An 11,087-nucleotide genomic window follows, 5' to 3' on the forward strand; every position below is an offset into this window, starting at 1 on the left:
CCCTGTATAACCACCCTCAACCCTCACCATGTTCCACATCCTCCTCACCCAGACGTGTAAGAACGCGTGGGGGGAGGCTCCGTGCACCCGCCCACTCCACCCCCGTGGACAGCCCAACCAGAAGGATGTCGTTACTGTGAATTTTTTTTTAATGGCCTTCTCCATCCCTCCTATCCTCCTCCCAAACCACACCCTTACTTCTCTCCCTCTTTTTATAATGAATCAATAAAGAATTCATGCTTTTTAAATGAGAGTGACTTTATTTGCATAAGTAAGCTGTACTCGAAGGGGGTGGGGGAGTTGCTTACAGGGACTGAGTCAATCAAGGGGGTTGGGTGTTCATCAACAAACACAGCAGTCACACTGTACCCTGGCCATTGATGAAGCTCGTTTTCAAAGCTTCTCTGATGCGCACCGCTTCCTGGTGTGCTCTTCTAATCTCCCTGGTGTCTGGCTGCGCGTAATCAGCGGCCAGGTGATTTGCCTCAGCCTCCCACCCCGCCATAAAGGTCTCCCCCTTACTCTCACAGAGATTGTGGAGAATACAGCAAGCAGTAATAACATAGGGGACATTGGTTTGGCTGAGGTCTGAGCGAGTCAGTAATGTGCGCCAGCGCGCCTTTTAAACGGCCAAATGCACATTCCACCACCATTCTGCACTTGCTCAGCCTGTAATTGAACAGATCCTGACCACTGTCCAGGCTGCCTGTGTATGGCTTCATGAGCCATGGCATCAAGGGGTAGGCTGGGTCCCCCAGGATAACGACAGGCATTTCAACATCCCCAACTGTTATTTTCTGGTCTGGGAAGTAATTCCCTTGCTGCAGCCGTTTAAACAGAGTAGTGCTTCTGAAGACGCGAGCGTCATGAACCCTCCCTGGCCATCCCACGTGGATGTTTGTGAAACGTCCCTTGTGATCTACCAGTGCTTGCAGCACCATTGAAAAGTACCCCTTGCGGTTTACGTACTGGGTGCCCTGGTGCTGCGGTGCCAAGATAGGGATATGGGTTCCATCTATCGCCCCCCCACAGTTAGGGAATCCCAGTGCAGCAAAGCCATCCACTATGGCCTGCACATTTCCCAGAGTCACAACCTTTCGTAGCAGCAGCTTAGTGATTGCTTTGGCTACTTGCATCACAGCAGCCCCCACAGTAGATTTTCCAACTCCAAATTGATTCCCGACTGACCGGTAGCTGTCTGGCGTTGCAAGCTTCCACAGGGCTATTGCCACTCGCTTCTCTACTGTGAGGGCTGCTCTCATCTTGGTATTATGGCGTTTCAGGGCAGGGGCAAGCAAGTCACAAAGTTCCATGAAAGTGCCCTTACGCATGCAAAAGTTTCACAGCCACTGGGAATCGTCCCACACCTGCAACACAATGCGGTCCCACCAGTCAGTGCTTGTTTCCCGGGCCCAAAATCGGCGTTCAATGGATAGAATCTGCCCCATTACCATCAGGATCTCCAAAGCGCAGGGGCCCGCGGTTTGAGAGAATTCTGTGTCCATGTCCTCATCACTGTCATCGCCGCGCTGCCGTATCCGCCTCCTCCTCGCCTCGGATTGAAGGTCCTGGTTCATCATAGACTGCACGAGAGTGCGCAAGGTGTTTAAAACATTCACGATTGCGGTATGGAGCTGAGCAGGGTCCATGCTTGCTGTGCTATGGCGTCTGCACAGTTCACCAAGCAAAAAAAGGCGCGAAACGGTTGTCTGCTGCTCAGGGAGGGAGGGGTGAGGCTGTACCCAGAACCACACGCGACAATGATTTTTGCCCCATCAGGCACTGGGATCTCAACCCGGAAATGCCAAGGGGCGGGGGAGGCTGCGGGAACTATGGGATAGCTACGGGATAGCTACCCACAGTGCAACGCTCCAGAAATCGACGCTAGCCTCGGACCATGGACGCACACCACCGATTTAATGTGTTTAGTGTGGCCGCGCGCACTCGATTTTATAAAATCTGTTTTACAAAACCGGTTTATGCAAATTCGGAATAGTCCCGTAGTGTAGACGTACCCTTAGAGGAGAGGAAAGTGATCAGGAAGAGTCAGCATGGATTCACCAAGGGCAAGTCATGCCTGACTAACCTAATTGCCTTCTATGAGGAGATAACTGGCTCTGTGGATGAGGGGAAAGCAGTGGATGTGTTATTCCTTGACTTTAGCAAACCTTTTGATACGGTCTCCCACAGTATTCTTGCCAGCAAGTTAAAGAAGTATGGGCTGGATGAATGGACGGTAAGGTGGATAGAAAGCTGGCTAGATCGTCGGGCTCAACGGGTAGTGATCAACGGCTCCATGTCTAGTTGGCAGCCAGTTTCAAGCATAGTGCCCCAAGGGACAGTCCTGGGACCGGTTTTGTTCAATATCTTCATTAATGATCTGGAGGATGGCGTGGACTGCACCCTCAGCAAGTTTGCAGATGACACTAAACTGGGAGTAGTGGTAGATACGCTGGAGGGTAGGGATAGGATACAGAGGGATCTAGACAAATTAGAGGACTGGGCCAAAAGAAACCTGATGAGGTTCAACAAGGACAAATGCACTTAGGACGGAAGAATCCCATTCACTGCTACAGACTAGGGACCGAATGGCTAGGAAGCAGTTCTGCAGAAAAGAACCTAGGGGTTACAGTAGACGAGAAGCTGGCTATGAGTCAACAGTGTGCCCTTGTTGCCAAGAAGGCTAACGGCATTTTGGGCTGTATAATTAGGGGCATTGCCGGCAGATTGAGGGATGTGATCGTTCCCCTCTATTAGACATTGGTGAAGCCTCATCTGGAGTACTGTGTCCAGTTTTGGGCCACACACTACAAGAAGGATGTGGAAAAATTGGAAAGAGTCCAGCAGAGGGCAACAAAAATGATTAGGGGGCTGGAGCACATGACTTATGAGGAGAGGCTGAGGAAAATGGGCTTGTTTAGTCTGCAAAAGAGAAGACTGAGGGGGGATTTGATAGCTGCTTTCAACTACCTGACAGGGGGTTCCAAAGAGGATGGATCTAGGCTGTTCTCAGTGGTAGAAGATGACAGAACAAGGAGTAATGGTCTCAAGTTGCAGTGGGGGAGGTTTAGGTTGGATATTAGGAAAAACTTTTTCACTCAGAGAGTGATGAAGCACTGGAATGGGTTACCTAGGGAGGTAGTGGACTCTCCTTCCTTAGAGGTTTTTAAGGTCAGGCTTGACAAAGCCCTGGCTGGTATGATTTAGTTGGGGATTGGTCCTGCTTTGAGCAGTAGGTTGGAGTAGATGACCTCCTGAAGTCCCTTCCAACCCTGATATTCTATGATTATATGATTAGATGCTCTAATGGTCTCTTCTGGCCATAATTTCTGAAAAACTGAGTGTAGCATTGGGAGCAGCGTCTGATGTTTCCCTGTCTAGCCGGCTTGCTGCCTAGAACGAATGCTTCTTGAGTGGGGTGATCCACAGGGAGTAGCTCAAACCTCCAAAGTGCCTGGCCAGGGGCAGGACATTAGCCCAGCAAGGGAGGGGTGTGGCAGTAACATCACAAAGGCCTTTTGCAGGACCTCAGACTATTGGTCCAAGGTGTGGTGGGGAGGTGGTGACCTCACAGAGAGATGCTGACATCAGCCAGGCAGGACAGGGGCGAGGGGCCAGGGAAACCTCAGAGACCCCTGTGGCTTTTCTCCAACATGTCTCCTTCTCCAGGTCTCTCTTTGAGGACTGAGAGAGTATTCGGGTTCACGGACGTGAGCGCCAGGAGGAACCTCTTTCGAGTTTTCTCCTTCCCTTCTAGTGATTTTACTAGAAAACAGCCGTCCCTGTTTAGAAGGTAAGAGCCTCTTCGAGGTTTGAAACCTGTTCAGTCTGATCCATCTGGTGACAGTTGAATTCTAGGCATGGAAAACACGAGCTTAAGGAGGCAGAATTTTATTCCACACCTGGGATTTTGTCCCTGAGAATCACTGGGGACATTGGGGTTTGTCCTTTTTGTTTTACCTTTTCCTCCCTCCTTTCTCTTTATCTCTTGCTTCTTTTGTCCTTTCTCCTGTTCCCCTCCCAACACCAGGAGGGGTGTGTGTGTGTGTGTGTGTGTGTGTGTGTGTGTGTGTGTGTGTGTGTGTGTGTGTGTGTGTTTTGCGGGGGAGTGCTCTGCAGCTCCCACTGTGGGAGGTCCACACAAAAATGTGGGGCTGAAATAGTGCTCGGGCAGTGATCCCCATCAGTGACCTGGGCCATCCTTTGGGCTCTCTGGTGAGAACCCTCAGCCTCCCGTGCTCAGTCTCTACCTGATTGGCTGAGCAGGGGGTTATTGACAGGGAGGAGACTCAGGTCCTTGTTCTCTTTTAAGACCAAGGAAATAAGTCAGAACCAGTTCTATGTTTGATGGATTTTGCTGCTTCTCTGCATTAATGGTCTCTGAGCAGTTCATGATTCTCTCTAACATTGCAGTTCTCCTCAAATACTTGCTGAATAATTCCTGTGCACTGTTGTTGGTCTGTAGCTCATGTGAGAGCACTTTATTCAGGTCATTCAATGTCTGAAATTCAAGATCCGATGGTTAGTTTGAAAATCAGGGCTCTTGGGTCCTATTCCCAACTCTGCCACTGACTGGCCGTGTGACCTCAGACAAGTCAATTCTTCTTTCTCACATGTAGCTTCTCCCTCTTTCAAGTAGGGATAATAATGATCTGCTCCTACCTAGCTCAACACACTCACTCTTCCCCAAGACACACACACTGTCTCTCCCCACACACACACACACAGTCTCCACACTGAAGTTGAAAAGCAGCTGGCAATCTAGTAGGATGCCCATGGAACAAGGGAGAGAGAAACCTGCATCGCTGAAAGTGCAGCCATGGAAACACCACACAGCAGCCTTGCCTAGCAGGGGCAGGGGGGCGAGAAGTGACATCATCCGAGCTCCCTGCATCCAGGTCACGTTCCTCAGCCGGGCTGCGTCAGGGGAGGACAGAGAGCAGCAGCTTCTGATGCTCCCCTCACAGCCCAGCCCAGGTGGGGAAAGTGACCAGGACGCATGGAGCACATAGTGTTGCTCCTCGCTCCCCCCACCCTCTGTGGGGCCACGGAGGAGCATTGGGGCAGGGGAGAGCAGTGAGCACCTTTGCACGGCCACACGGTGCCCTTTGACCCCCTGGAGCCCTAAGGCCGGCCGGGCTCCCCAGCACGAACAGCAGAGACACAGGGAGACTGGCCACCCACTGAGCAGAGGTAGCCTGGGCGGCTCGTAATGGAGGCTCGGGGGGGCTCAGCCTCCCCAAACCTTGCGTTGCCAAGGGGACAGTGGGGCCCATGACTAGGGGCCCTGGCCAAATTGGGCCCCCCTGGAAAAGTCTCCCCCATGTCAGCGCCAGGGCTGGAGGAGCTCCCACTCCCTGCTACGGCCCGGGGGCTGCAGCAGGGGCACAGAGCTTCTCTGGTCTCGGGGCTGCAGCGGGGCAGGGGTAAAGGAGTGACCGGGTGGGGCCAGTGGGGGAAGGGGTGGCACAGCGGTGACAGTGGGTGGGGCCGTGGGTGGAAGGTGTGGAAGGGGGCAGAGCCACACACAGAAGTGGGGGGGGCAGGGTTCCGGTGCTGGGGCCCCCGCACTTGTTCTCCCTTTCCCTGGGCTTTGGCATCACTAGCCCCTGCTTAGCGAGTAGGGGTCAGTGGTCCCCAAAATGTGGGGCGTGACTCCTAGGGGGACACAGAGGAAGATTGATGGGGGCACCTCAGGGCCTGAGCCAGCCCCCAGGGAGGGCAGGGAGGGAGCCCCACTCAGCCCCACTCTGTCCCAGCTCTTCCCCAACCCCACCCTCAGCCTGGGTCCCTGGCTCCCAGCCCGGCCTCGACCCCCTTACCCCTGTCCGCACCCCCGTCCCCAGCAAGCAACGGCCCCACTCCGAGCCCCGGTTCTCGACCGCGGCTTCCGAGGGGCCACAGCCATGGGTACGAGGGCGCAGTGTGAAATGTTTGGGGACCACTGGGTTAGGGTGACGTCCTCAATCACTTCTCTGCAGTCCAATGAAAGCGATTCCTCCTCCACCCACCCCTCCGTCAGGACGGCCTAGGTACGTTCTGCTGCCCTTCACTCGTACAGGGAGGAGAATAACATTTCATTCCACTCAATCCTAAAGTGATTTGTAACCCACCACCATCCCAAACTGGTCATTTTGGGGAAGCGGCCCCGTCATGCTGCATAGCTAGGCAGAGTAGGGGTGTCTATGCAAACACGGCCTGTTCCTGAAGTCTTCCCCCAGCTCCTCACTAGATGTGAGGGGGAGCTCATTCAGACCCTGCTTACGCTTAGTATTTAAAAACTCCTTAGTGTCCCTATCTCTGCCGGCCTTAGATTTCTCCTCCTGTCCCTGTTTTAGCAGCTCAGATGAGGTGGCCAAGTGGTTAAGGTGATGGACTACTAATCCATTGTGCTCTGCATGCATGGGTTCAAATCCCATCCTCGTTGGATGCATTTAGTCTTCACCCTCCTTTATAGACAACCACCTCCCCCCTTGGTACAATGACAGATCAAACAATGTTGCTTCTTGCAAACAAAAACCTTCTCAGAATCTCAGCTGCTCCCCCCCCCTTGCTTCAAATAAAATGTCTAAATCCCAGATTTCTAAAAAAATTCTCTAGTCCTGCATTTCTTAGCTTTTATCTCAAAAGGGAACAGCCTCATAATCTCCCCCAAACACCCTGGGACCTCCCCAAATAATTAAAATACCCCCAACCTGAGCAAGGCCACAACAGTGAACCAGAGCTAGTGGCTAGGCCAAGCTGTTCTGAAGGAGACAACTCAACCATTTTCTCCCTGCTTCCCTTGGCAAAGTCTGACAGAAAACAAAATTCCCCAAACTGAAAATTTTCTGCTGAAAAACCACTACTAGTCTGTTTGGGGACTTTGGTTTGAATGTACTATTATTCTCTTCTGATTTCTGAATCAGTTTTGTCATCCAGGTGTATTTCCAGCTGTTGAGATGTGGGGGATAGAGGCCAACTCATAATGTCTCAACCCCACCTTTCATAGTTTCTTCCAACTGGCTAGGAAGTACCTTTGCTAGGATGTGAGTCAAGCAGTGCCCATTGTCGCTGTGCTATCTCGGAGACGTCTGCATTGTACACGGTTCCTGGGATAGTGCTTGGCAGTGTGGATCCCTTTAATGGGCCAGCAGCGAGTCTGGCTCCTCCATTGTCACACCTGAAAGGCTGGTGGTGGGCATTTCCCAACCTCATCTCAGTAACACACACAGAGCAAAACTTCCCAGCCAATGCTACACACACAATCTCTCACAATATTAATGTTCAACAGACAAAAACTTTTGAAATGATACCTCACCAGGCAGACTTTGTACAAACTGTATCATCATTATATGAGAGCGGTGAATATGGGGCTTCCAGGGTGCTGCTTTGAGCACAGCGTGCCACCCCTGGGCTGACACTGCAGTGGAGACGGACCCTTAGAGTCCATCTCTCCTGGGATAAAGATGGCAGCACGGCTGGCCTGGACCATCTGACGTGGGCTCATGAAGCTAAAGCTGAGAGGCTAAAAACTGTGGGGCAGATATTTGTGTTCACACTGAAGCCTGGGTTTGGAAACCCTCACCCCTCGTGGGGGTCTCAGAGGTTGGGCTCAAGCCCATATGTCTGCCCTGTAATTTTATAGTCTTGCAGCCCAAGCCCCATAACCCTGAGTCAGCTGACCCAGGCTTTGCGACAGGTGCCCTGGGTGTTTTAATCACGGTGCAGACATAACATTAGGTTACGTCTCCAGTGCAATGAAACACCCATGACTGGCCCGTGTTACATTAATCAGGGTCATGCGGCTTGGGCTGTAACGTTGCAGTGTCCGTGTCTCGGCTCAGGCTCAGTCCCCTGCTCCAGGAGCCCAGAAGGTTGGGAGGGAGTTTAGCAAGTGGAAATGGTAAAACCGCAGGGGAGTATTACCCTGGACTCATGGCATTTCTCCATTGGTCTGTCTGCTCTGGGGCAGGGACAGAAACACGTCCTGCTGCTTTTGTTATTTCAAAGGGCGGTTTAGGATTTTCATTCTCAGACACAGTGCACAAAACAGGACTCAACCCTCGGCATAAACTAAATGAATCGCCCACAGATTCTGGCAGCCACAATGAGCATTTGGTGTGAGAGCTCAGACCTGCCCCTGTCCCAGAGGGAGGGGGTCATCCATGAGGGGACTGGACCACTGACCTATCAGCTCCTACCTCCCAAACTTTCAGTAACTCTATCATCAGTGCCTGTGAGTGTAATTTAAACTATAAGAAAAACCACACTAGGCTAGACCGAAGGTCCATCTAGATCTGAATCTTGTCTTCTGACAGTAGCCAATACCAGGTGCCCCAAAAGCAAACTCAGTAAGGTACCACTGGAACTTGAACCCAGGATCTCCTGCATGCAAAACAGTGGTTTTACCCAGCTAAGCCCATGGTGCCTACAGCTGCTGAAGGGATCATGTCTGCACATACCTGACTCTCTGCCAACCTCCATCTGGGCCTGACAAGCTTTGCTGGTGTTTGGATTCAGTAAAGCAGAGGAGCAGGTGAAGTTTTACTTCCAAGGTTCTTTGGACAGGTCTACACTACAAAATTAGATCTGTCGAAGAAAAACTCAGTTCTCGCTTTTTGTTTGGGTGCAGCAAAATCAAATACTTTATTCTTTCTCTAGTAATCACAAGAGGGAGAGAGTGTCCTAGGAAACAGGGTTGCCCCTTGTCCCGGACAGGTCTCTCTCAATTAGTAAACAATCACAGCAAGCATTTATACCTTTGTTACAGACAATAGCTAGCAATCCTGGAGACAGTAAAAAAAAACATTTGCATTTGTTTATACATAAGCCTCTTCGTTATCTTATTTGTCTCACTACTAGAAAAAAACCAAGACTGCATATTGCAAGGTCGTAATGACTTTTCACACAGTTCACTCTGTTCCACATTATCTTGCTTCTACAAATCTCACATCATTAGGGTCACAGCTAGCCTAACTCATGCTAACTTAACTAACACACATTTAAGATCCCTTCAAATCCTTATTAAATATTTCCTGGCCTCCACAGATCGGTGTAACTACATTACTCAGGGGTGTAAAAAATTTACCTCCCTAAGCAATGCAGTTATATCAGCCTAACCCGGTGCAGATAGCGCTGTGCCAACAGGAGGGCTTCTCCCAACAACACAGCTTGGGGAGGGGCTTGGTTAGTGAAGACGAAGAGAATAGGTGACCCATGGCTCTTGCATTTGGGGAGGCTGGGTGTGAGCGCTGGAAGCTCCCTAGAAGTGGGGGGCCCATTGGTGCCCAGACCATGCCACTGTCCCCCCCACCCTTCTCCTCTCTCTGAGGCCCCACCTGTGCTCCCCCCTTGCTCCTGTTTGGCCACTTCCCACCCCCGCTCTTCCTCTTTGGCTGAGGACGGCTGAGCCACCTTTCGCTCGCTCCTCTCCTCCCCCAAGGCCTTCCTGCCTGCTGCTCGTGCCTCTCCACCCCCTACCACAAGGTCTGCCCACCAGCCGCCACCACCACCTCGCTGACCCATCCCTGCAACCCACCCTGCCCACCACCCACACCTCTGTGCCTCTCCCTGGAGACCCACCCTGCCCACTTCTCTCACCTCTGTCCCTCCCCTGAGACCTGCCCTGCCCACCGCCCCCACCTCTCTGCCCCCTCCTCTGAGACCCGCCTTGCCCACCGCCCCCACCTCTCTGCCCTTACCCTAAAACCCGCCTTGCCCACCCCCCGACCTCTCTGCCCCTCCCCTGAGACCCTCCCTGTCCACGTCTTTCTTCGGTCGTCTGTTATTCCATGAAACATCAAGAATGGAATAAAAAGCTGAGTTTACTCCAGGGTGAGGAAAGAAAGGAGTCACCAACCCCCTGGCCTTGCTGCTTTAGTTAAAGTGTTTTAATTAAACCGCGGTTGCGTGTCTACACTATGCCCCTTGTGTCACCAGAGCACATCCACGCTAGCCTCTCTTGGATCGCCACAGAGAGCAGTGCACTCTGGGTAGCTATCCCACTGTGCAACTGGTGCAGGGTGATTTGAGAAGGGTTTGCAATATCTCACAGGACGGTACAGGATCACATAATACAGGTTTCTCCATCCCATTGTTCCATGGGCATCCTACTGGATTGCGAGCTGCTTTTCAACTGCAGTGTGGAGACTGTGTGTGGGGAGAGACAGTGTGTGTGTTAGGGAACAGTGAGTGTGTTGAGGTAGGTAGGAGCAGATCATTATTATCCCTACTTGAAAGAGAGAGAAGCTAAGGCTGAGAAAGGAGAATTGACTTGTCTTAGGTCACACAGCCAGTCAGTGGCAAAGTTGGGAATAGGACCCAAGAGCCCTGATTTTCAAACTAACCATCGGATCTTGAATTTCAGACATTGAATGACCTTAATAAAATGATCTCAGATGAGCTCCAGACCAACAACAGTGCACAGTAATTATTCAGCAAGTATTTGAGGAGAACTGCAATGTCAGAGAGAATCATGAACTGCTCAGAGACCATTAATGCAGAGAAGCAGCAAAATTTATCAAACATCGAACTGGTTCTGACTTATTTCCTTGGTCTTAAAAGAGACCAACAAGGACCTGACTCTCCTCCCTGTCAATAACCCCCTGCTCAGCCAATCAGGGTAGAGACTGAGGACGGGAGGCTGAGGGTTCTCACCAGAGAGCCCAAAGGATGGACCAGGTCACTGGTGGGGATCACTGCCCGAGCACTATTTCAGCCCCCCAGTTTTGGGTGGACCTCCCACAGTGGGAGCTACAGAGCACTTCCCCAAAACACACACACACACACACACCCCTCCTGGTGTTGGGAGGGGAACAGGAGAAAGGACAAAAGAAGCAAAAGACAAAGAGAAAGGAGGGAGGAAAAGATGAAAAAAAAGGACAAACCCCAATGTCCCCAGTGATTCTAAGGGACAGAATCCCAGGTGCACAATAAAATTCTGTCTCCTTAAGCTCGTGTTTTCCATGCCTAGAATTCAACTCTCACTATATGGATCAGACTAAACAGGTTTGAAACCTCCAGGAGGCTCTTACCTTCTAAACAGGGACGGCTGTTTTCTTGTAAAATCACTAAGAGGAAAGAAGAAAACTCGAAAGAGGTTCCTC

At 51.4% G+C, this 11,087-nt stretch overlaps 1 non-coding gene across 1 annotated transcript; it reads left to right on the top strand.

The window, feature by feature from the left end:
* The first annotated feature begins 6,345 nt into the window (after positions 1–6,345).
* On the top strand, positions 6,346–6,427 carry TRNAS-ACU. Its single transcript has one exon. It is a non-coding gene; the product is annotated as a tRNA-Ser (tRNA).
* The last annotated feature ends 4,660 nt before the right edge of the window (positions 6,428–11,087 follow it).

Source organism: Mauremys mutica, unplaced genomic scaffold (genome assembly GCF_020497125.1).
Source record: "Mauremys mutica isolate MM-2020 ecotype Southern unplaced genomic scaffold, ASM2049712v1 000845F_np12_obj, whole genome shotgun sequence".
Classification (NCBI taxonomy): domain Eukaryota; kingdom Metazoa; phylum Chordata; order Testudines; family Geoemydidae; genus Mauremys; species Mauremys mutica.